This window comes from Prionailurus bengalensis, chromosome X, assembly GCF_016509475.1.
Source record: "Prionailurus bengalensis isolate Pbe53 chromosome X, Fcat_Pben_1.1_paternal_pri, whole genome shotgun sequence".
Lineage (NCBI taxonomy): Eukaryota > Metazoa > Chordata > Mammalia > Carnivora > Felidae > Prionailurus > Prionailurus bengalensis.
Genome location: NC_057361.1, coordinates 63,873,893 through 63,900,874, shown reverse-complemented (window position 1 = coordinate 63,900,874; position 26,982 = coordinate 63,873,893). Strand labels below are relative to the sequence as shown.

The following is a 26,982-nucleotide window of genomic DNA, read 5'->3' as shown; positions in this document are numbered from 1 at the left end:
ATTATAAGAGAATATTATGAGTAATTATATGCCAACAAATTGGGCAATTTGGAAGAAATGGACAAATTCCTAGAAACATATAAACTACCAAAACTGAAACAGGAAGAAATAGAAAAATTGAACAGACCCACAACCAGTAAAGAAATGCAATCAGTAATCAAAAAGCTCCCAACAAAGCTCCCAGGGCTGGATGGCTTTCCAGGGGAATTCTACCAAACATTTAAAGAAGAGTTAATACCTATTCTTTTGAAGCTGTTCCAAAAAATATGAAAGGAAAACTTCCGATTCATTCTATGAATCCAGCATTACCTTGATTCCAAAACCAGAAAAGACCCCACTAAAAAGGAGAACTATAGACCAATTTCCCTGATGAACCTGGATGCAAAAATTCTCAACAAGATACTAGCAAACCAAATCCAACTATATATTACAAGAATTATTCACCACAACCTAGTGGGATTTACTCCTGGGATGCAGGGATGGTTCAATATCTGCAAATCAATCATCATGATATATCACATTAATAAAAAAAAAAGGATAAGAACCACATCACCCTTTCAATAGATGCAGAAAAAAGCGTTTGACAAAATACAGCATCCTTTCTTGATAAAAACACACAAGAAAGTACAGATGGAAGAAACACATCTTAATCTCAACATCAAAAGGCCATATACAAAAGACTGATAGTGAATATCATCCTCAATGTGGAAAAACTGAGAACTTTCCCCCTAAGGTCAGGAACACAACAGGGATGTCCACTCTCACCTCTGTTTTTCAACATAGTGTTGGAAATCCTAGCCTCAGCAATCAGACAACAAAAATAAAAGGCATACAAACTGGCAAGGAAGAAGTCAAAGTTTCACTCTTCACAGAGGACATGATGTACACACAAAACCTGAAAGACTCCACCAAAACACTGCTAGAACTGACACCTGGATTCAGCAATGTCACAGGATATAAAATCAATGTACAAAATCAGTTACATTTCTATACACCAAAAATGAAACAGCAGAAAGAGAAATTAAGGGATCGATCCCATTTATAATTGCACCAAAAACTATAAGATACCTAAGAATAAACCTAACCAAAGAGGTAAAATATCTGTACACTGAAAACTATAGAAAGCTTATGAAAGAAATTGAAGACAACACAAAGAAATGGTAAAACATTCAATGCTCATGGATTGGAAGAATAAATGTAGTTAAAATGTCAATACTGGGGCGCCTGGGTGGCGCAGTCGGTTAAGCGTCCGACTTCAGCCAGGTCACGATCTCGCGGTCTGTGAGTTCGAGCCCCGCATCAGGCTCTGGGCTGATGCCTCGGAGCCTGGAGCCTGTTTCTGATTCTGTGTCTCCCTCTCTCTCTGCTCCTCCCCCATTCATGCTCTGTCTCTCTCTGTCCCAAAAATAAATAAACGTTGAAAAAAAAATTTTTTTAAAAAAAATAATAAATAAATAAAATAAAATGTCAATACTACCCAAAGCAATCTCTATTCAATGCAATCCCTATTGATTCAATGCAATCCCTATTAAAATAACACCAGCATTCTTCACAGAGTGAGAATAAACAATTCAAAAATTTGTGTGGAACCAGAAACGACCCTGAATAGCCAAAGTAATGTTGAAAAATAAAACCAAAGCTGGAGGCATCACAATTCCGGACTTCAAGCTATACCTCAAAGCTGTAATCATTAAGACAGTATGGTACTAGCACAAAAACAGACACATAGATCAATGGAATAGAGAATCCAGAAATAGACCCACAAATGCATGGCCAACTAATCTTTGACAAAGCAGGAAAGAATATCCAGTAGAAAAAAGACCATCTCTTCAGCAAATGGTGCTGGAAAAACTGGACGGCAACATGCAGAGGAATAACCACTTTCTTATACCATATACAAAAATAAATTCAAAATGGATGAAAGACCAAAATGTGAGACAGGAAACCATCAAAATCCTAGAGGAGAAAACGGGCAATAACCTCTTTGACCTCCACTGAAGCCAACTTCTTACTTGACATGTCTCCAGAGGCAAGGGAAACAAAAACAAAAATGAACTATTGGACCTCATCAAGATACAACGCTTCTTCTGCACAGTGAAGGAAACAATCAACAAAACTAAAAGGCAACCAACAGAAAGGGAGAAGATATTTGCAAATGGCAGATCAGATAAAGGGTTAGTATCCAAATTCTATAAAGAATTCCTCAAATTCAACACACAAAAACCAAATAATCCAGTGAAGAAATGGGCAGAAGACATGAATAGATATTTTTCCAAAGAAGACACAGATGGCTAACAGATACATGAAAAGATGCTCAATATCACTCGTCATCAGGGAAATATAAATCAAAACCACAATAAGATACCACCTCACACCAGTCAGAATGGCTAAAATTAACAACGCAGGAATACAGGGGGGTTTTGGCTTTTTATATGTGGTAGAAGGAACCTAGACTTGTCTCATCCCTGAAACACAGCTAGATAAATACCAAATCACTCTTAATACCCAAGAAATCGATCTGAAGACAGATGTTGGCAAGGATGCAGAGTAAGGGGAACACTTTTGCACTGACGGTGGGAATGCAAACTGGTACAGCACTCTGGAAAACAGTGCGGAGGTTCCTAAAAAATTAAAAAGAGGGCTACCCTACAATCCAGCAATTGCACTACAAGGTATTTATCCAAAGGATACAAAAATGCTGATTCAAAGAGCACATGCACATCAATGCTTACAGCAGCACTATGAACAATAGCCAAATTATGGAAAGAGCCCAAATGTCTATCAACTGACAAATGGGTAAAGAAGATGTGTACACACACACACACACACACACACACACACACACTAGACTATTACTCAGTGATCAAAAAGAATGAAATCTTTCCATTTGCAATGTAAATGAAACTAGAATCCATTATGCTAAATAAGTCGGAGAAAGATAACTATTACATGATTTCACTCATATGTGTAATTTAAGAGACACAACAGATCAACATAGGGTAAGAGAAGGAAAAATAAGATAAAAACAGAGAGGGAGACAATCCATAAGAGACTCTTAAATACAGAGAACAAATCGAGGGTTGCTGGAGGGGTACTGGGTGGGGGGATGGGCTAAATGGGTGATGGGCATTAAGGAGGGCACTTGTTGGTATGAGCACTGGGTGTTATATATGTAAGTGATGAGTCACTAAATTCTACTCCTGAAACCATCATTACACTATATATTAACTAACTTGGATTTAAATAAAAATTTTTTTTAAAATAAAAAAAAAAGTTCGGGGCACCTGGCTGGCTCAGTCGGTTGAGCGTCCGACTTCAGCTCAGGTCATGATCTCGCAGTTTGTGGGTTCGAGCCCTGCATTGGGCTCTGTGCTGACAGCTCAGAGCCTGGAGCCTGCTTTGGATTCTGTGTCTCCTTCTCTCTCTGCCCCTCCCCCACTTGTGTTCTGTTTCTCTCTGTCTTCAAAAATAAATAAATGTAAAAAATTTTTTTAATAAAAAAAACTTTTTTAAAAAAGTTAAAAGCTCATTTTAAGGGGAAATAAAGAATAAAAATATAGGGAATGTGTAGAAGTGTTACTAAAACAGAAATATTTCAATAAGTGAGACCAATGATAAACTCAAACATATAACTAGCCAAAACCCCCCTATTATACCAGGGCTGTGTTGTTAAACAAACTGATGGGGGCGCCTGGGTGGCTCAGTTGGTTGAGTGTCCAACTTCAGCTCAAGTCATGATGTTGCAGTTCGTGCCCCATGTCGAGCTCACTGCTGTGGGTGCAAAGCCTGCTTCTCATCCTTTATCCTCTCCCCTCTCTGCCCCCTCCCCTGCTCATGTTCTCATTTTCTCTCTTTCTCTCAAAAATAAACATTTACCAAAAAAAATAAATAAATTGATGATTTCTACCTATGCAAACAATATTAAATGAGTTGCCTTGATGGAATCTATATAATATTACCAAATCAATTTAATTGTTTCCTACCCAATTGCTTTTATTTAAAATTACTACCACGTCTAGGGGTGCCTGGCTGGCTTGCTTAGTCAGTAAAGCATGCGACTCTTCATTTTGGGGTCATGAGTTCAAGCCCCATGTTAAGCCTAGAGCTTACTTAAAAGAAAATAGGGGTGCCTGGGTGGCTCAGTCGGTTTTAAGTGTCCGGCTTCGGCTCAGGTCATGATCTCGTGGTTCTTGAGTTTAAGCCCCCCATCAGGCTCTATGCTGACAGCTCAGAGCCTGGAGCTTGCTTCGGATTCTGTGTCTCCCTCTGTCTCTCTGCCCCTCTCCGGCTCATGCTATATCTCTGTCTCTCTCTCAAAAATAAATACAAACATAAAAATTTTTTTAAATAATAAAAAAAAAAAAACAGGAGTGCCTGGGTGGCTCAGTCAGTTAAATGTAAACTTCAGCTAAGGTCATGATCTCATGGTTTGTGAGTTCGGGACCGTGACGACTCTGTGCTGACGGCTCAGAGCCTGCAGCCTGCTTCAGATTCTGTGTCTCCCTCTATCTCTTTGTCTCTGTCTCTCTTTATCTCTCTCAAAAAAAAAAAAAAACAGTAACACAAAAAAATTTTTTAAGTAAAAAAAACCCCGCAAAATAAAATCATTACAACCTCTAAATTGCAAACAAAAAGGGAAAACATTAACTTCTCTATTATTTTATATAATGCATCTCTTTCTTATAAATTGATTAAGCCTTTAAAATGAAAACTGATCTTATTCTTTATTTTCTTAATGTTTGTTTATTTTTGAGAGAGAGAGAGAGCGTGAGTGGGAGAGGGGCAGAGAGTGAGGGAGACACAGAATCTGAAGCAGGATCCAGGCTCCGAGCTATCAGCACAGAGCCTGATGCTGATGCAGGGCTCGAACCAACGAACTGCAAAATCATGACCTGAACCAAAATCAGACACTTAACCAACTGAGCCACCCAACTGAGCCATCTTATTCTTTAACCTGTTTTCAAAATACTGAGTGCCTAATCTCTTTAATAATAATGACAACTATCATTATATAAATAGAGGATGAATATTCTAGATGAAATTGCTGGAGTAGACAAGCATGTTTCAAAACATAATTGTTCTTTTCATTTGACCGGTCCCAAAAAATTAGGAGTGAATACTTAAGACATATTAATAAGGTCAAATAAAGAACAGAACAGGGGCGCCTGGGTGGCGCAGTCAGTTAAGCGTCCGACTTCAGCCAGGTCACGATCTCGCGGTCCGTGAGTTCGAGCCCCGCGTCAGGCTCTGGGCTGATGGCTCGGAGCCTGGAGCCTGTTTCCGATTCTGTGTCTCCCTCTCTCTCTGCCCCTCCCCCGTTCATGCTCTGTCTCGCTCTGTCCCAAAAATAAAATAAAAAACGTTGAAAATAAAAAAAATTAAAAAAAAATTTAAAAAAATAAAAAATAATAAAAATAAAAAAAAAAGAACAGAACATTCAAATTAAGAAAAGGGTATCTTCCTGGCCATTGTTGTGACTCATGGACTAATCATCGCGTCTCTACAAAAGAGCTGTCCTTATGATAATAGTACAGATGTTTCAGATGCCTATAGCATTGCATAGTTGAGATATCTTTCATATATGTGAATTTCACAACAATCCTGCAATATAAATATAGTAGCCTCCTTTTAAAATTAAGGAAGCTAACACTCAGACTTACTCATGCTTATACAGCCAATTCAGGAATCCAGAGCTGGAGTCCAGAGCTAACAATAGCCTCAAAGGGATTAACCTAATAGGGCAATGTCTGCAAAAGGCATAAAACAAAACGAGCCAAAGGTAAAGGGTAGGGTAGGAAAAATGCTTGAAAAATACTGGTATCCTGCAATGAACACAGGTGTGGACAGGTTCTTCACAAACTGAGAAATAGTTCTCAAGTTCCTAGGTGCCTTTCCACCAGTGCTGAGCATCTGCTGCCATGTCAACAACACAGAGGAAAAAACATGTTTTTAGTATAGATAAAACTTGTACTACCTCAGACAAAGCCATTTTTTATCCCTGAAGAATAGAGGGTAATAGGATTCAACTATTTAACTTTAAAATGTGTCAGATACTTTTCAACCACACAATGGGATGATATGGTATTGGTGAAGCAGTCGCTTAAATTCTAAGAAGATTGGTAGTTGGAAGGCTTTTTCCCTCCATCAAAATCATCATTTGATTCAAGTTTGCCAGATATAATCTGTAGGTAAATAACAGACTGCTTATAATGACATCACTTTGTTCATAAGGAAAAATCCATCTTACAAACCAATGATAAAAAAAACATTAAATATCTATGAAAACTGGGGCGCCTGGCTGGCTCAGTCGGTTAAGCATCTGATTTTGGCTCAGGTCATGAGCTCGCGGTTCGTAGGTTCAAGATCCATGTCAGGCTCTGTACTGACAGCTCGGAGCCTGGAGCATGCTTTGGATTATGTGTCTCCCACTTTCTGCCCCTCCCCTGCTCACACTCTGTCTCTCTCTAAAAAATAAACATTAAAAAAATGTAAGTATCTAAGAAAACTAAAACCAATTGTCAGTATTTAACCATTATACAGAATAAGCTGAAAAAGCACATATTTTATATTTCCTATAACTGATTAAGAACAAGTAAACTACAAACAATAAAAGTTTGCTGAGGCTGAAAATAACAACGCAGTTTGACCAAGGTTTTCAAGTATGTCATTAATTTTATAAAAAGCATCCCTAAAAGGATAATGATGCTAATTACCCCCACCAGACATTAAAATGTCTTTATAATTTTTAATTATGAAAAAGCCTTGTAGTGGACACCTGGCTGGCTCAGTCGGTAGAGCAATACAACTCTTGATCTTGGGGTCATGAGTTTGAGCCCCACAATGGCAAAGAGATTGCTTTTAAAAAAAAGTAGGGGTGCCTGGTTGGCTCAGTCGGTTAAGTGTCTGACTCTTGATCTCAGCTGAAGGGTTTGATCTCAGGGTCATGAGTTCAATCCCCACCTTGGGCTCTGTTCTGGGTGTAAAGCCTACCAAAATAAAAAACAACAAAAAAAATCAAAACAAAAATGCTACAAAGATATAAAAATCAATACTAATTAACAATAGCAACCACAAAACCTGGGGTGGGTAGGCTTAGAAAGCTAAGCATAAGGCAAAAGCAGAAAACATAAAGGAAAAGATTTTTAAATTTAATTATATGAAATTTTAAAATTTTGTGTGGCAAAAAGCACTATGTAAACAAACTACAAAAATATATATGCATTGGGACGCCTGGGTGGCTCAGTCGGTTAAGCGTCCGACTTCGGCTCAGGTCATGATCTTGCGGTCCGTGGATTTGAGCCCCGTGTCGGGCTCTGTGCTGACAGCTCAGAGCCTGGAGCCTGTTTCAGATTCTGTGTCTCCCTCTTTCTCTGACCCTCCCCTGTTCATGCTCTCTCACTCTCTGTCTCAAAAATAAATAAATGTTAAAAAAAATTTTTTAAATATATATATATATGCATGGAGCTTCTTTTGGGGAATAATGAAATGTTCTGGAATTAGTGGTAATGGTTGCACAAATCTGTGAATACACTAAAAAATACTAAATTATATACTTCAATACAATGAATTTTATGATAAATTATATATAAGATATATATACGTAAAAAAATATATATGTAATATATATATTAGGCAATGACAAAATAAGAAATCCAAAATAGTAATAAACAAATTAAATTCATATTTAAAAATTATAAATTGAGGACAGGAGCTAAGATGGTGGAGTGGTAGGAGGACCCTAGACTTGCCTCATCCCCGGAACACAGCTAGATAAATACCAAATCATTCCAAACACCCAAGAAATCTATCTAAAGACTGACTGAACAAAATGCACAAGTTAGAGGGAGAGAGGAGCCCACATCTTGGTAGAGCCCACACCACGCAGATGTGATTTGGGGAAAAAATGGATGGCTGGTGCTGCAGAGGGGAGGGAGAGAGAGGGGGAGAAGAGAGGAGGGAAGCGAAAGGAGGGAGGAGGGAGGAGGGAGGAGAGAGGAGAGATGAGAGGGAGAGAGAGAGAGAGAGACAGAGAGAGAGGAGTGCACAAGGGACCACACAAGAAAAACACTTCCTCAAAGACATTGACTGGAAAACCAAGAGGAAATGATTTTTATAAGTTTTTACAACCAGCAAGGCTTAAAGACTGGTGTTTTAGAGGTCCAGAGCATGGCTGGTGTGGATCCCTGAGGGCGCTGCAGTTCTCCCTTAGAGAAGAAGGGCAGAATCAGGGGAGCAGGCTCTTTGTTGCACTTTACTTAAACTTCACATGACTGCGCTTTGTTACAACTGCTGTTCTGAGACAAACCTGCACCAGTTCCAGCACAGCGAGAAACTCCCTCACAGGACCAGCATGAGTCCATACCATACCAGGTCCCTAAAATCTGGGAGTTTTTTTTTTTTTTAATTTTTTTTCAACGTTTTTATTTATTTTTGGGACAGAGAGAGACAGAGCATGAACGGGGGAGGGGCAGAGAGAGAGGGAGACACAGAATTGGAAACAGGCTCCAGGCTCCGAGCCATCAGCCCAGAGCCTGACGCGGGGCTCGAACTCACGGACCGTGAGATCGTGACCTGGCTGAAGTCGGATGCTTAACGGACTGCGCCACCCAGGCGCCCCAAAATCTGGGAGTTTTAAAACACAATTCCAAAATTCAAGGTATATTACAAAGCTGTAGTCATCAAAACAGTTATGACACAAAACAGACACACAGATCAATGGAACAGAATAGAAAACGCAGAAATGGACCCACAACTATAAGGTCAAGTAATCCTTGACAAAGCAAGAAAGAATAGCCCATGGAAAAAAAGACAGTCTCTTCAATAAATGATGTTGGAAACACTAGACAGCAACATGCAGAGAATGAAACTAGATCATTTTCCTACACCATACACAAAAATTAATTCAAAATGGATGAAAGACCTAAATGTGAGACAGAAGAACACAGGCAGCAATATCTTTGACATCGGCTGTAGCAACTTCTTACTAGACATGGCAGAGGAAAACAAAAGCAAAAATAAACTATTAGGACTTCATCAAGATAAAAAGCTTCTACACAGTGAAGGAAACAATCAACAAAACTAAAAGTCACTCTTGGAATGGGAGAAGATATTTGTAAATGACATATGGCAGAAAGGGTTAGTATCCAAAATCTATAAAGAACTTATCAAACTCAACATCCAAAAACCAAATAATCCAATGAAGAAATGGTTAGAAGACATGAATAGACATTTTTCCAAAGAAGACATACAGATGTCCAACTGACACATGAAAAGATGCCCAACACCACCCATCATCAGGGAAATACAAATCAAATCTACAGTGAGATATCACCTCACACCAGTCAGAATGGCTAAAATTAACAACACAGAGGACAACAGATGTTGGTGAGGATGTAGAGAAAGGGGAACCCTCTTACGCTGTTGGCAGGAATGCAAACTGGTGCCACCACTCTAGAAAACAGTGTGGAGGTTCCTCAAAAAAAGTTAAAAATCAACTACCCTACAATCCAGCAATTGTACTACTAGGTATGTACCCAAAGGATACAAAAATATAGGTTTGAAAGAGTACATGCACTCTGACGCTTATAGCAGCATTACCAAAAATAAGCAAATTACGGAAAGAGTCCAAATGTCCATCACCTGATGAATGGATAAAGAAGATGTGGTTTATATATACAATGGAATACTACTTGGCAATGAGAAAGAATGAATTCATGCTATTTGCAGCAACGTGGATGGGACTGGAAGGTATTATGCTGAGTGAAATAAGTCAGACAGAGAAGGACAGATATCATATGTTTTCACTCATATGTGGATCTTGAGAAACTGGACAGAAGACCATGGGGGGAGGGAAGGGGAAAAAATAGTTACAGAGAGGGAGGGAGGCAAACCACAAGAGACTCTTAAATACAGAGAACAAACTAAGGGTGGATGGGGGTGGGGGAGAGGAGAAAATGGGTGATAGGCATTGAGGAGGGCACTTGTTGGGATGAGCACTAGGTGCTGTATGTAAGCTAATCTGACAACAAATTACATTAAAAAAAGATATGAGGGGCGCCTGGGTGGCTCAGTCAGTTAGGCATCTGACTTCAGCTCAGGTCATAATCTTGCAGTCTGTGAGTTCGAGCCCCACGTCGGGCTCTGTGCTGACAGCTCAGAGCCTGGAGCCTGTTTCGGTTTCTGTGTCTCCCTCTCTCTCTGACCCTCCCCCATTCATGCTCTGTCTCTCTCTGTCTCAAAAATAAATAAATGTTGAAAATATATATATATATATATAAAAAGATATGAGATACACATACACACACATATATATGGAATATTATTCAACCATAAAAAATAATGAAATCTTGTCATTTGCAAAGATGTGGATGCACCTAGAGAGTATTGTGCTAAGAGAAATAAGTCAGTCAGACAAAGACAAATACCATATGATTTCACTCATATGTGGAATTTAAGAACCAAAACAGATGAACATAAGGGGAAAAAAGACAGGCAAATCATACAACAAACTCTTAACTATAGAGAGAAAACTGAGGCTTGCTGGAAGGGATGGGTTAATTGGGTGATGGGTATTAAGGAGGGCACTTATCATGATGAGCATTGGGTGTTATATTAAGTGATGAATCACTAAATTCTACTACTGATACTAATGAACACTATATGTTAACTAACTAGAATTTAAATAAAAACTTGAAACATCAAAAAAAAGCTTCAGCTGAGGAAGATGAAAAAGTTCTGGAGATGGGTGGTGATAGTCCCACAACAATGTGAATGTATTTACTGCCACAGAACTGTACATTTAAAAATGGTTAAAATTTGGAGCGCCTGGGTGGCTCAGTCGGTTGAGCATCCGACTTCACCTCAGGTCATGATCTCACGGTTTGTGGGTTCGAGCCCCGCATTGGTCTCTGTGCTGACAGCTTGGAGCCTGGAGCCTGCTTCAGATTCTGTCTGTCTTTCTCTCTCTCTCTCTCTCTGCCCTGCCCCCACTGGTGATATCTCTCTCTCTCTCTCTCTCTCTCTCTCTCTCTCTCTCTCTCAAAAATAAACGTTAAAAAATTATTTCAAAAATTGGTTAAAACTGTTATATATGTTTTAACACAAAATAGGTGCCTAATGTCAAAATTTTTTAAATGATGTAATTAACTCCAAACACTTTAACAATTTATATTCTTTTTTTTTTCAATATATGAAATTTATTGTCAAATTGGTTTCCATACAACACCCAGTGCTCATCCCAAACAATTTATATTCTTAGTGGCAAAATGTGAGAGCTTGTTTTCCCTGCATATTTTTTCTTTAAGTTTTACTATTAAAGTTCCAACATTATAGTAAATAATAGTAATAATTACAAATTGAAACAACTAAGATGCAGTATTTTCCCACTAGATTAGTAAAATGTGTTTATTACCATGTAGCTTAGAACTAAGAAACAACCTAAATTTTACACAACAGGGCATTAATTAATTAAATAAACTTGTATATCCACACTATTACAGATAGTTGTCACATTTTTGGCTACCCAGAATCCAAACACATTTCCTAGGTTACAGAAATCCCCTCCTGTGAGTGAGTGTCCTGCCAATAGGCAGTAGAACACTGTCCCCATGGGGCACCTGGGTGGCTCAGTCTGTTAAGCATCCGACTGTGGCTCAGGTCATGATCTCAGGGTTTGTGAGTTCCAGCACCTCCTTGAGCTCTGTGCTGACAGCTCAGAGACTGGAGCCTCCTTCAGATTCTGTCTCCTGCTCTCTGCCCCTCACCAGCTAGCACACGTGCACTCTCTCTCTCTCTCTCTCTCCAAAAATAAACATTAAATTTTTTTTATTTAATAAAAAAAAAAACAATACTGTCCCCAATACTGAAGCCAAAGTGGGATGAGGGGATATTCCTTTTCCCTTCATCATTGAAGCTGAGATGCTGCTAAATGATTCTAGACTTGACTGGGCAGCTACTTTTGCCTAGAGTTTTGAATCCTGAGGGAGTGACACAAATATACAGTCATAGTTAAAGAGAATTCACAGCAGTTGCAGTAGAAGAGTCAAGATGCCAAAAAAGTCTTGAGAAAGGCAGTGACACTGGAGAGGTCACCACCAAACTGCTCCTGGGGTGTAACCTTGGCCTGTTTTAGCCTCACTGGGTTCCTGCCTACTTTCCAACCCTGGTTGGCCATCTTTCATGTTCACTGTATAAGCAATCTTAGTAGCCTACCAATAAATTCCTTGTCTGGTTAAGTGAGTCAAAATAGCTTTATGCTGTTTGCAAGCAAGAACTCAAGACTAATATATGTATAATAAAAACCATATGGCCATTAAAGACAATGATGTAGGTCTCAATTTACAAACAGGAACTATGTTCAGGAAAAAGAAAAGTTTTACTCTGCAAAAAGTTTTCTCAACTGGGGCATCTGGCTGGCTCAGTGAGTAATCATGAGATTCTTGATCTTGGGGTCATGAGTTCAAGCCCTGCCTTGGGCATGGAGCCTACTTAAAAAAAAAAAAGTTCTTGGGGCGCCTGGGTGGCTCAGTCAGTTAAGTGTCTAATTCTTGGTATTTGCTCTGGTCGTGATCTCACGGTTCGTGGGCTCTGCACTGACAGCACGGAGCCTGTTTGGGATTCTCTCCTTCCCTCCCTCTCTCTCTGCTCCTCCCCACCCTCTCATTCTTTCTAAAAATAAATAAGTAAACTTGGGGCGCATGGGTGGCTCAGTCGGTTAAGTGTCCGACTTCAGCTGAGGTCATAATCTCATGCTTCGTGAGTTCGAGCCCCGTGATGGGGCTCTGTGCTGACAGCTTAGAGTCTGGAGCCTGTTTTGGACTCTGTGTCTCCCTCTCTCCCTGCCTCTCCCATGCTCACACTCTGCCTCTCTCTCTCAAAAAATAAATAAACATTACAAAAATTTTTTAAGCGTAAGTAAACTTTAAACAATGAATAAATAAATAATTTTTTAAAACTTCTCTTAACCAACATCCAATGGATTAACTGATGGGCTCTGTTCTATCACTAAAATATTCAGATTCCCAAAGCATGCTTACATGCAATCCTTGTCCCACCAGTAGTATGCTGGCATACTTAGATTCAGCTGTGCTTGCTTCCAATCAACTTTTTTATGCCCATTGAACTTCTTATAATCATGGGACTTAACTATTATGTAAACTGTATAATATTGTAAAAACTGTACAATTATATAAACAGTACAATATTATGCTTTTATCACCATAAATAAATACCCAAGTAATAATGAAGCAATACTAGCCGTAATTACTACAAAAAAGTAGAGTAATCAATAAAGATGATGTAGACAATATCTAGAATCTAGGAACATATTATTCTACAACCCTGAACAACCTGTTTGTTGTATCTATTTTATAAACAAATATCAGAGGAACAAACTCAATAGAAGTTACTTATTCACTCTTTTCCCACAAGCAGCCTGAGGTGATCTCTGAAAATGGTTTGCTGTTCACTTGACCCAGAAAATTCTACAAAATTATGCAAATCAAGAGGTTCAAATCTTCATGCCTACTTTAAGAACACATGTGAAACTGCCCAGGCCATCAACGGTACGCATATCTGAAAAGCCATCAAGGATCTGAAAGATGTTACTTTCAAGACCATTCCATTGCTACAATGGTGGAGGTGGTAGGTGTGCTCAGGCATAACAGTGGTGCCGGACACAGGCTAAATGGCCCAAAAACGGTGCAGAATTTTTACTACACATGCTTAAAAATGCAGAGTAATGCTGAACTTAGTGGTTTAGATGTCGATTCTCTGGTCATTAAGTACATCCAGGTGAACAAAGCCTCCAAGATGCAGCATAGAACTTACAGAGCTCATGGTCAGATTAAACCATACATGAGCTCTCCCTGCCACACTGAGATGATTCTGACTGAAAAGACAGGTTGTTCCTAAACCAGAAGAGAAGGTTACACAGAAGAAAAAGATATGCCAGAAGAAACTGAAGATACAAAAACTGATGGCCTGGGAGTGAATTCTGCATAAAATAAATACAAATAAAAGTTTAAAAAAAGAAGTTACTGGGGGGCCTGGGTGGCTCACTCAGTTAAGTGTCCGACTTCACCTCAAGTCATGATCTCACAGTGAGTTCAAACCCATGTCGGGTTCTGTGCTCACAGCTCAGACAGACCCTGAAGCCTACTTCAGATTCTGTGCCTCCCTCTCTCTCTGTTCCTCCCCGCTCATGTGCTCTCTCTCTCTCAAAAATAAACACTAAATACTTTTGCGGAAGATGGTGGTGTAGGAGGATGTTGAGCTCACCGCGTCCTGCAAATCACTTAGATTCCACCCACACCTGCCTAAATAACCCAGAAAAACGCCAGAAGACTAGCAGAACGGAGTCTCCAGAGCCAAGCGCAGACGAGAGGCCCACGGAAGAGGGTAGGAAGGGCAGAGAGTCGGTGCGCACTCCACGGACTGGTGGGAGAGAGCCGGGGCGGAGGGGTGGCCCGCCAGCAAAGCAGAGTCCCCGGGGTCTGGCTTGCAAAAGTGGAGGGGCTGGACGGAGTGTGTTCTGACAGCAAGAGGGACTTAACATCTGGAAGGTTATAAGTTAACAGCTCTCCTTGGAGAGTGGGAGGGCTGGAGGACAACGGGAGGGAGAGTTGTTGAGCCCCGGACAACAGAGCGCAGCTTGGCGGGGAACAAAGACGCTCACCAGTGCCATCTCCCTCACCCATCCCCCAGCCAAAATCCCAAAGGGAACCAGTTCCTGCCAGGGAAATTGCTTGCACCACGCAAACACCCAACGCTGTGCTTCTGCGGAGCCACCCATCTGGCAGCGGGTCTGACTCCCTCCCGGTGCCGCAGGGCCCCTCCCGAAGCGGATCTCCGAAGGAAAAGCGAGCTGAGCCTACCCCTCCGGCCCCTGTGCACCTTGCCAATCCACCCCAGCTAATACACCAGATCCCCAGCACCACAAGCCTGGCAGTGTGCAAGTAGCCCAGACGGGCCACGCCACCCCACAGTGAAACCCGCCCCTAGGAGAGGGGAAGAGAAGGCACACACCAGTCTGACTGTGGCCCCAGCGGTGGGCTGGGGGCAGACATCAGGTCTGACTGCGGCCCCACCCACCAAACAAGTTACTCAAGACAGCACAGGGGAAGTGCCCCGCAGTTCTGCACCACTCCAGTGACTATCCAAAATGACAAAACTGAAGAATTCCCCTCAAAAAAACCTCTAGGAAATAACGACAGCTAACAAACTGATCAAAAACGATTTAAACAATATAACAGAAAGTGAATTTAGAATAATAGTCATAAAATTAATCGCTGGGCTTGAAAACAGTATAAAGGACAGCAGAGAATCTATTGTTACACAGATCAAGGGACTAAGGAACAGCCAGGAGGAGCTAAAAAATGCTATTAATGAGTTGCAAAATAAAATGGAGACGACCACAGCTCGGATTGAAGAGGCAGAGTAGAGAATAGGTGAACTAGATAACATTATGGAAAAAGAGGAAGCTGAGAAAAAGAGATTAAAAAAACCCAGGAGTATGAGGGGAAAATTAGAGAACTAAGTGATTGCACTAAAGAGAAATAATCTATGCATAATTGGTATTCCAGAGGAGGAAGACAGAGGCAAAGGTGATGAAGGTGTACTTAAAGAAATCATAGCTGAGAAGTTCCCGGATCTGGGGAAGGAAAAGGCATTGAAATCCAAGAGGCACAGAGAACTCCCTTCAGACGTAACTTGAATCAATCTTCTGCATGACATATCATAGTGAAACTGGCAAAATACAAGGATAAAGAGAAAATCCTGAAAGCAGCTAGGGATAAACATGCTCTAACATACAAAGGGAGACCCATAAGACTCATGACGGATCTCTCTACTGAAACTTGGCAGGCCAGAAAGGAATGGCAGGAGATCTTCAATGTGATGAACAGAAAAAATATGCAGCCAAGAATCCTTTATCCAGCAAATCTGTCATTTAGAATAGAAGGAGAGATAAAGGTCTTCCCAAACGAACAAAAACTGAAGGAATTCATCACCACTAAACCAGCCCTACAAGAGATCCTAAGGGGGACCCTGTGAGACAAAGTACCAGAGACACCGCTACAAGCATGAAACCTACAAACATCACAATGACTCTAAACTCATATCTTTCTATAATAACACTGAATGTAAATGGACTAAATGCGCCAACCAAAAGACATAGGGTATCAGAATGGATAAAAAAAAAAAAAAAACAAGACCCATCTGTTTGCTGTCTACAAGAGACTCATTTTAGACCTGAGGACACCTTCAGATTGAAACTGAGGGGATGGAGAACTATTTATCATGCTACTGGAAGTCAAAAGAAAGCCGGAGTAGCCATACTTATATCAGACAAACTAGACTTTAAATTAAAGGCTGTAACAAGAGATGAAGAAGGGAATTATATAATAATTACAGGATCTATCCATCAGGAAGGGCTAACAATTATAAATGTCTATGCGCTGAATACGGGGGCCCCCAAATATATAAAACAATCACTCACAAACATAAGCAACCTTATTGATAAGAAAGTGGGAATTGCAGGGGACTTTAACACCCCACTTACAGAAATGGATAGATCATCTAGACACACGGTCAATAAAGAAACAAGGGCCCTGGGGGCGCCTGGGTGGCTCAGTTGGTTCAGTGTCCGACTTCAGCTCAGGTCATGGACTTGTGGTCCGTGAGTTCGAGCCCCGCGTCAGACTCTGTGCTGACTGCTCAGAGCCTGGAGCCTGTTTCGGATTCTGTGTCTCCCTCTCTCTCTGACCCTCCCCCATTCATACTCTGTCTCTCTCTGTGTCAAAAATAAATAAACGTTAAAAAAATTAAAAAAAAAAAGAAACAAGAATCCTGAATGATGCATTGGATCAGATGGACTTGACAGATATATTTAGAACTCTGCATCCCAAAGCAACAGACTATGCTTTATTCTCTAGTGCACATGGAACATTCTCCAAGACAGATCACATTCTGGGACACAAAATAGCCCTTCATAAGTATAGAAGAATTGAGATCATACCATGCATACTTTCAGACCACAATGCTCTGAAGCTTGAAATCAACCACAGGAAAAAGTCTGGAAAACCTCCAAAAGTCTGGAAAACCTACTAAAGAATGAATGGGTCAACCAGGCAATTAGAGAAGAAATTTAAAAATATATGGAAACAAACGAAAATGAAAATACAACAATCCAAAAGCTTCGGGATGCAGCGAAGGCAGGCCTGAGAGGAAAATACATTGCAATCCAGACCTATCTCAAGAAACAAGAAAAATCCCAAATACAAAATCTAACAGCACACCTAAAGGAAGTAGAAGCAGAACAGCAAAGACACCCTAAACCCAGCAGAAGAAAAGAAAAAAATAAAGATTAGAGCAGAAATAAACAATATAGAATCTAAAAAAAACTGTAGAGCACATCAATTAAACCAAGGGTTGGTTTTTTTGAAAAACTAAACAAAATTGATAAACCTCTAGCCAGGCTTCTCAAAAAGAAAGGGAGATGACCCAAATAGATAAAATCATGAATGAAAATAGAATTATTACAACCAATCCCTCAGAAATACAAGCAATTATCAGGGAATACTATGAAAAACTATATGCCAACAAACTGGACAACCTGGAAGAAATGGATAAATTCTTAAACACCCACACACTTCCAAAACTCAATCAGGAGGAAATAGAAAGCTTGAACAGACCCATAACCAGTGAACAAATTGAAGCAGTTATCAAAAATCTCCCAACAAATAAGAGTCCAGGACCAGATGGCTTCCCAGGGGAGTTCTACCAGATGTTTAAAGCAGAGATAATACCTATCCTTCTCAAGCTATCCCAAAATATAGAAAGGGAAGGAAAACTTCCAGACTCATTCTATGAAGCCAGTATTCCTTTGATTCCTAAACCAGACAGAGACCCAGCAAAAAAAGAGAACTACAGGCCAATATCCCTGATGAATATGGATGCAAAAATTCTCAATAAGATACTAGCAAATCGAATTCAACAGCATAGAAAAAGAATTATTCACCATGATCAAGCAGGATTCATTCCTGGGATGCAGGGCTGGTTCAACATTCGCAAATCAATCAACGTGATACATCACATTAATAAAAGAAAAGAAAAGAACCATATGATCCTGTCAATCCATGCAGAAAAAGCATTTGACAAAATTCAGCATCCTTTCTTAATAAAAACCCTCGACAAAGTCAGGATGGAAGGAACATACTTAAATATCATAAAAGCCATATATGAAAAGCCCCCAGCTAATATCTTCCTCAATGGGGAAAAACTGAGAGCTTTTTCCCTGAGATCAGGAACACGACAGGGATGTCCACTCTCACCGCTGCTGTTTAACATAGTACTGGAAGTTCTAGCATCAGCAATCAGACAACAAAAGGAAATCAAAGGCATCAAAATTGGCAAAGATGAAGTCAAGCTTTCGCTTTTTGCAGATGACATAATATTATACATGGAAAATCTGATAGACTCCACCAAAAGTCTGCTAGAACTGATACATGAATTCAGCAAAGTCGCAGGATACAAATCAATTTATAGAAATCAGTTGCATTCTTATGCGCTAATAATGAAGCAACAGAAAGACAAATAAAGAAACTGATCCCATTCACAATTGCACCAAGAAGCGTAAAATACCTAGGAATAAATCTAACCAAAGATGTAAAAGATCTGTATGCTGAAAACTATAGAAACCTTATGAATGAAATTGAAGAATACATAAAGAAATTGAAAGACATTCCGTGCTCATGGATTGGAAGAATAAATATTGTCAAAATGTCAATACTACCCAAAGCTATCTACACATTCAATGCAATCCCAATCAAAATTGCACCAGCATTCCTCTCGAAGCTAGAACAAGCAATCCTAAAATTCATATGGAACCACAAAAGGCCCCGAATAGCCAAAGTAAGTTTGAAGAACACCAAAGCATGAGGCATCACAATCCCAGACTTTAGCCTCCACTACAAAGCTGTAATCATCCCAGACTTTAGCCTCTACTACAAAGCATGGTATTGGTACAAAAACAGACACACAGACCAATGGAATAGAATAGAAACTCCAGAACTAGACCCACAAAAGTATGGCCAACTAATCTTTGACAAAGCAGGAAAGAATATACAATGGAAAAAAGACAGTCTCTTTAACAAATGGTACTGGGAGAACGGGACAGCAACATGCAGAACGATGAAACTAGACCACTTTCTCACCCCATTCACAAAAATAAACTCAAAATGGATGAAGGACCTGAATGTGAGACAGGAAACCATCCAAATCCTAGAGGAGAAAGCAGGAAAAGACCTCTCTGACCTCAGCCATAGCAATTTCTTACTTGACACATCCCCAAAGGCAAGGGAATTAAAAGCAAAAATGAACTATCAGGACCTCATGAAGATAAAAAGCTTCTGCACTGCAAAGGAAACAGTCAACAAAACTAAAACGCAACCAACGGAATGGGAAAAGATATTTGCAAATGACATATCGGACAAAGGGCTAGTATCCAAATCTATAAAGATCTCACCAAACTCCACACCCAAAAAAAAAAAAAATCCAGTGAAGAAATGGGCAGAAACCAATTTGACAATAAATTTCATATATTAAAAAAAAAAAGAAAAACAATTTAAAAATTCACTTGAAAAATAAACACTAAAAAAAATTTTTTAAGTTACTTATTTAAATATCTGTTCTCGGGGCGCCTGGGTGGCGCAGTCGGTTAAACGTCCGACTTCAGCCAGGTCACGATCTCGCGGTCCGGGAGTTCGAGCCCCGCGTCGGGCTCTGGGCTGATGGCTCAGAGCCTGGAGCCTGTTTCCGATTCTGTGTCTCCCTCTCTCTCTGCCCCTCCCCCGTTCAAGCTCTGTCTCTCTCTGTCCCCAAAATAAATAAACGTTGAAAAAAAAATTTTTAAATATCTGTTCTCAACCCACCTAAGCATTTATGATAAATGCCTCCCACACAAAAATGAATTAATTTGTAACATATTTAAGATCAATGAAACTGCATGAAATCTCAGGAAAATTTAAGTTGGAAATTATGCCTATTATTCACTAGGCAAATATATATAAATAGCACCTAGCACTAGTTATTGCTATGTAGGTGTGACTTATAATTATATAATAAGTATTATTACTACTATACAATAAAAAGTCAGATATTAATGGCATGAGCCAAAATTATATACACTTGGCCAAACACAGACCCAAAGATAATCACTCTTTTGCTTCTCCACAGGGACTCAACTAGTGGCAGCTAAGGCTACAGCATAAACATGTGATTCTACTTTTCTCCCTCTTACTTAGATGAAAATAATCTATTTCAAATATTCCAAATCTGAACTAGGGAGAAAACCAGACTGAGAGGTGGGAGAGAGACATCCAAAGCAATTGTTCAGTAAATATGATTTTTGTTGGGTGGATGGTCAGTTGACTGGATGGACAGAAAAACTGCCTCTGAATTCTCATGTGAGATGAGAAAGATGAAAGAGAGAAAAGGATTTCTTCTTGGTCAGAAGACCAAATGGTGGGAAACTACTAACATTCTGAGATATTTTCCAGTATTCTCTACTTTTCCCCTGACTTCAAGATGGAAACTCAAAGGAGCAAGTCTACCTTATCTCCATGACCAATATTAATATCACTAATAGTGTACACCTATTAGTGTACTGTACACTGTACACCTCTTCTACACCACCTGTGAAGTATTCTCACAAAAATCTTTAACATGTATATAATAAAGCCTTTAGAGCTAACTTCCAATCTACACGAAGTAACAGAAAATAAAGGATGATGTTAGATGACAACATGAGGAAATAATCAGAAAAATCTAGTAGATGGGTCAAGAGCAGCAATGCCCAAAAGAATTTCCTGCAATGTTGGAAATGTTCTGTATCTATGCTGCCCAACACAGTAGCCACTAGCCACATGTGGCTATTGAGCACATAGAAAATTAGATGTGCTGTAAATGAAAAATACATACTAGATTTCAAAGATCTAGTAGGGAAAAAATGTAAACTATCTAAATAACTGTATATTGACTAGATATTAAAATGATAATAACCTGTGTATAACTTAAGTAAAATATATTAAAACTAACTTCCAATTTCCTTTTCTTTTTTGCAGCTATTAGAAAATTTTAAATTACATGTGTGTCTCACATATTTGTATTGAACAGTGCTAGTCTAGAATCATTATTATTTTACCTTTCATAATTTAGGTCTATGATCCATCTGTAACTGCTTTTTGTATATGAGTTAGGAGTCAAGGCTCATTTTTCCCCACATGGGCATTGGTCTGTTACCATTTATCAAAATAGATTTTCCTTTTATACAATGTTCTTATCAGGTTTTGGTATAAACGTTATATTGATTCCATAAAAAGAGCTAGGAAGTATTCATTCTTTTTCAGTTGTCTAGAAAAGTTTAGTGTTCAACAGATACTAGTTCTTTAGTAACTAGAAGAATTCACCAGGGAACCATTTGGGCCTTGAGTTTTCCTTGTGGGAAGGTTGTTAAATCAGTTACTGAGAGAAGTGTACTAAAATCTCCAACTATGGGGGTACCTGGGTGGCTCAGTCAGTCGAACATCCGAATCTTGATTTCAGCTCAGGTTATGATCTTGTGGTTTGTGGGATCAAGCCCTGCGTCGGAATCTGCATTGACAGTGTGGAGCCTGCCTAGGATTCTCTCTCTTTCTCTCTCTTTCTCTGTCCCTCCCCAGCTCATGCTCTTTCTCTCTCTCTCAAAATAAATAAACCCTTTTAAAAATCTCCACCTATGATTATGAAGTTATTTCTGCTTTTGGTTCTGGAAATTTCTGCTATACATATTTTTAGGCCATGCTATTAGCTACACAGAAAGTTAGGAATATTATATCTCTCTGTCGAGGTAATCTTTTTATCATTATAAAATATAAATCATTATATTTTTATCATTATCCTTCTCTTTAGTAATACTTCTTGATGTAAAGTTCACTTTATCTGAAATAGCATGGCCATATTAGTTACCTTTCAGATAGTATTTGCATAAAATATTTTTCATCTTTTTATATTCAATTAATTAGATTCAACATATTTATAAATAGCATCTAGTTGTATGCTATTTCTGTGAATAGCATTTCATTGTGGTTTTTTTTTGTTTTTTTGTTTTGGGACAGAGAGAGACAGAGCATGAACGGGGGAGGGGCAGAGAGAGAGGGAGACACAGAATCAGAAACAGGCTCCAGGCTCTGAGCCATCAGCCCAGAGCCCGACGCGGGGCTCGAACTCACGGACCGCGAGATCGTGACCTGGCTGAAGTCGGACGCTTAACCGACTGCGCCACCCAGGCGCCCCGTGTTTTTTTTTTTTTTAATTCTCACAAGCTCTGCTCTGAAATGTAATATTTGGTCCATTCACATTTAATAAATTCACTGATATTTTTGGGTTTATGTCTATCATCTTGCTGTTTTCTATTTGTCCCAAGTGTTCTTTGGGCCTTTTCTCTCTTTTCTTGCTTTCTTTTGGGTTAATCAAATAATTTTCTTTACTCCATTTTCCCCATGTAATTGTTATAGCATTTAAAAATTATTCTTTTGGGGCACCTGGGTGGCTCAGTAGGTTAAGCATCCAACTTCAGCCAGGTCATGATCTCACAGTTTGTGAGTTCGAGCCCCACGTCAGGTTGTGCTGACAGTTCAGAGCCTGGAGCCTGCTTTGGATTCTGTATTTCCCTCTCTCTCTCTGCCCCTCCCGTGCTCATGCTCATTCTCTCTCTCTCTCTCAAAAATAAAGAAACACTAAAAAATATTTAAACTTTAAAAAAAATAAAAATTATTCTTTTACTACCCTAGAGATTACAACATCCCTCCTGGATTTATCAGTGTCTACCTTAAATTAGAATTTTTAACCTCTGCCAGAAAAAATGAAAATAATTTAAATGTTAGTTCAATTTAACACCCCCTTTTATTAGTTTCCCATTGCTGCTGTAACAAATTGCCACAACTACAAATGTATCTTACAATTCTAGAGGTCAGTAGCCCAAAATGGATCTCACTCGGTGAAATAAGATGAAGAAATCAAAATCCACCTTGACACAGTGATCAATATTAATATCACAGTGGGAAAACAAAGCATATGTATGTACCACCTATACACCATCTATGGAGTATTTTCACTAAAAATCTCTTAACATGTATCTAATCAAACCTTTAGAGCTAACTTCCAATATACAAGAAATAATAGGGACTAAAGAATCTCATCTTGAAGTCAAGGGAAAAGTAAAAACTCAAAGTGTTGGCAAAACTATGTCCTTTCTGGGAGATGGGGAGATGGGAGAATCCATCTCTTATTTTTCCAGCTGCCTGCATTCCTTGAATTGTGGCCTTTAGTTCCAACTTCATGACTCCAACCTCTGCTCCTGTCCATGCATCTCTTTCTCTAACTCTCCTGACACCCTCTTTTACTGGTAAGAACCTTTATTATCATATTGGACCCACCCAGATAATCCAGGATAATGCTTCCATCTCAAGATCTTTAATCACATCTGCAAAGTCCCTTTTACCTTGTAAGTGAATCACAGGCTCCAGGGATTTGAACACAGACATATTTATGGGGCCATTATTCTGTATTCCACACTGCTCCCACATTTTATGTAGTGCTGTTACATATTTTAATTCAATACGTTTACAAACACTTCAAAGGAAAGCTCTACCACCTCACAGTAGAATGCCAATTAATAAGTGTAGATAGAATAATGAAGTTTGAAAAGCACCATTTGCAAGTATCAAAGTAATAACTGGTTAAGAAATCACTTGTATATGCTAAAAATAGGGGGAAAAGTTTGATGGGAAAGAGGATATTTACATAATCTCCAAGTACCACCCTAGAAAATACTTGCCAATTACTAATAAGCCAAAAATACTCCTTAATTAACTTTACAGTAATATTTTAGACAAAATAAAAATTTTCATCACAATTAATGAGACAAATTTACATACTATGCTAACTCTATTCAAAAGAAAGGTGAAGGCTATGTTAATATTTAAGAGGATTTTAGAACAAGGATCATAAGCAGAGATAAAGAAGGTCTATCATTGAAAGACCTCAATGATAAAGGGGCCAATTAATGAAGAGGACATAACAATCCTAAATGTATATGCAGCTGGTGACAGAGCTTCAAAACTCATGAAGCAAAAAGTCAAAGACTTGCAAGAAGAAATAGAAAAACCCACAATAATAGTAAGATATCTCAATACCCCCTCTCTTAATAATTAAAAAAACAAGTAGGCAGAGAGCCAGCAAGAATAGATTTAATGAACACTATCAAACAATTTTACTAGACTGATATTTCCAGAATAGGCCAATTTACCTACATCATAGGGTTGTTATATGGATCTAATGAAAAAAGCAAGTAAAATAATCAGATATAAGTTTATATTTATATGTTTTAGAGAAAATGTGTGTATATTAGATAATATGCTTGTTTTCCTGAAATATTCACCTAATTACAGAGTTTAAGATAGAGTTAATGTAGAGAGGTATTCAACAATTGAATGAGGTTGGCAGCTAAATATATCAAAATCAATTGTTTATTCACTGACAGTAATCATCTAGAAAATATAATAGTAAAAGATCCCATTCATATAGTACCTAAGTATCTCCCTGGGAAAAAAAATTTAATACTCAGTAATAAACTTAATAAGAAATGTGTATGAAGGGGCGCCTCGGTGGCTCAGTCAGTTAAGTGTCCTACTCCAGCTCAGGTCATGATCTCGTGGTTCATGGGTTCGAGCCCCGCATCAGGCTCTGTGCTGACAGTTCAGAGACTGGAGCCTGCTTCGGATTTTGTGTCTCCCTCATTCTTTGCTCCTCCCCCACTCACGCCCTATCTTTCTCTCTCTCAAAAAATGAATAAACATTAAAAAAAATTTTAAATAAATGTGTATGAAGATATTGTGAAAACAAGTAAATTCTATCCAAATTAATCTATACATTTAAGAGAGTCAGTAGGTAGCACAAAAACAGACACTCAGATCAATGGAACACAATTGACAACCCACAAATGGACCCACAAACGTATGGCCAACTAATCTTTGACAAAGCAGGAAAGAATAGCCAATGGAATAAAGTAGTCTCTTCAGCAAGTGGTGGTGGGAAAACTGGACAGCAACATGCAGAAGAATGAACCTGGACCACTTTCTTACACCACACACAAAAATAAGCTCAAAATGGATGAAAGACCTCAATGTAAAACAGGAAGCCATCAAAATCCTCAAGGAGAAAGCAGGCAAAAACCTCTTTTATCTTGATTGCAGCAACACCTTACTCAACATGTCTCTGGAGGCAAAGGTAACAAAAGCAAAAATGAACTCCTGGGACCTCATCAAAATAAAAAGCTTCTGCATAATGAAGGAAACAATAAGCAAAACTAAAAGGCAACCGACAGAATGGGAGAAGATATTTGCAAACGACATATCAGATAAAGGGTTAGTATCCAAAATCTACAAAGAACTTATCAAACTCAACACTCAAAAAAACAAATAATTCAGTGAAGAAATGAGCAAAAGACATGAACAGACACTTCTCCAAAGATATTCAGATGGCCAACTGACATATGAAAAAATGCTCAACATCACTCATCATCAGGGAAATACAAATCAAAAGCACAATGAGATACCACCTTACACCTGTCAGAATGCCTAACATCAACAACTCAGGCAACAGCAGATGTTGGTGAGGATGCAGAGAGAGAGGATCTCTTTTGCATTGTTGGTGGGAATGCAAGCTGGTGCAGCCACTCTGGAAAACAGTACGGAGGTTCCTCAAAAAATTAAAAACAGAACTAACCTACCACCCAGCAATTGCACTACTAAGTATTTATCCAAGGGACACAGGTATGCTGTTTCAAAGGGACACGTGCACCCCAATGGTTATAGCAGCACTATCAACAATAGCCAAAGTATGGAAAGAGCCCAAATGTCCATCGATGGATGAATGGATAAAGAAGATGTGGTATATATATACAATGGAGTATTACTCAGCAATCAAAAAGAATGAAATCTTGCCATTTGCAACTACGTGGATGGAACTAGAGGGTATTATGCTAGGTGAAATTAGTCAGAGAAAGACAAATATATGACTTCACTCATATGAGGACTTTAAGACACACAACAGATGAACATAAGGGAAGGGAAGCAAAAATAATATAAAAACAGGGAGCGGGACAAAACACAATAGACTCTTAAATATGGAGAACCAACAGAGGGTACTGGAGGGGTTGTGGGAGGGGGTATGGGCTAAATGGGTAAGAGGCATTAAGGAATCTACTCCTGAAATCATTGTTGCACTCTATGCTAACTAATTTGGAAGTTAATTTTAAAACTAAAATTAAAAAAAAAGAGAGTCAGTAGGATTTTGAGGTAGATGGACCCTGATACAATGATCCTCAAGGTCATATGAAAGAATAAACATCTAAGAACACACAAATTGTGAAAAAAATGATAAGGGGAAAATACATACATATATATGTGTGTGTGTATATATGTGTGTATATATATGTGTGTGTGTGTGTATATATATATATATGTGTGTGTGTGTGCATATATATACATGTATATATGACTTTCTACATATCACTATACTTAAAATAGAGACATTTCCTTTTTCTTAACTAAGATTTTATTTTTAAGTAATCTCTAAACCCATCATGGGGCTCGAACTCCCAACCCTGAGATCAAGAATTGCATGCTCCACTGACTGAGCCAGCTAGGTGCCCTGAGACAGCATTTCAAGTAGGTGAAGAAACAGTGGCTCACTTAACAAACACCATTGGGACAACTGGTTAATCATTTTAGAAAAAAATAAAGTTAGTTCTCTATATTATATATCTAAACTAAAATAAATTCTAAATGTATTGCAAATTTAAGTGTAAAATACAAAAGGTACTGAAAGAAATTATAGGCATAAACTAGTATAATGTGGGAGTAGACAAAGCCTTTCTAAGCATGA

At 38.9% G+C, this 26,982-nt stretch overlaps 1 protein-coding gene and 1 pseudogene across 4 annotated transcripts in view; one reads left to right on the top strand and one right to left on the bottom strand.

The window, feature by feature from the left end:
* ATP7A (ATPase copper transporting alpha) overlaps positions 1-26,982 on the bottom strand; it is a 191,110-nt gene that overhangs the window by 135,657 nt on the left and 28,471 nt on the right. The window lies entirely within an intron of this gene.
* On the top strand, positions 13,451-14,020 carry LOC122477684 (annotated as a pseudogene).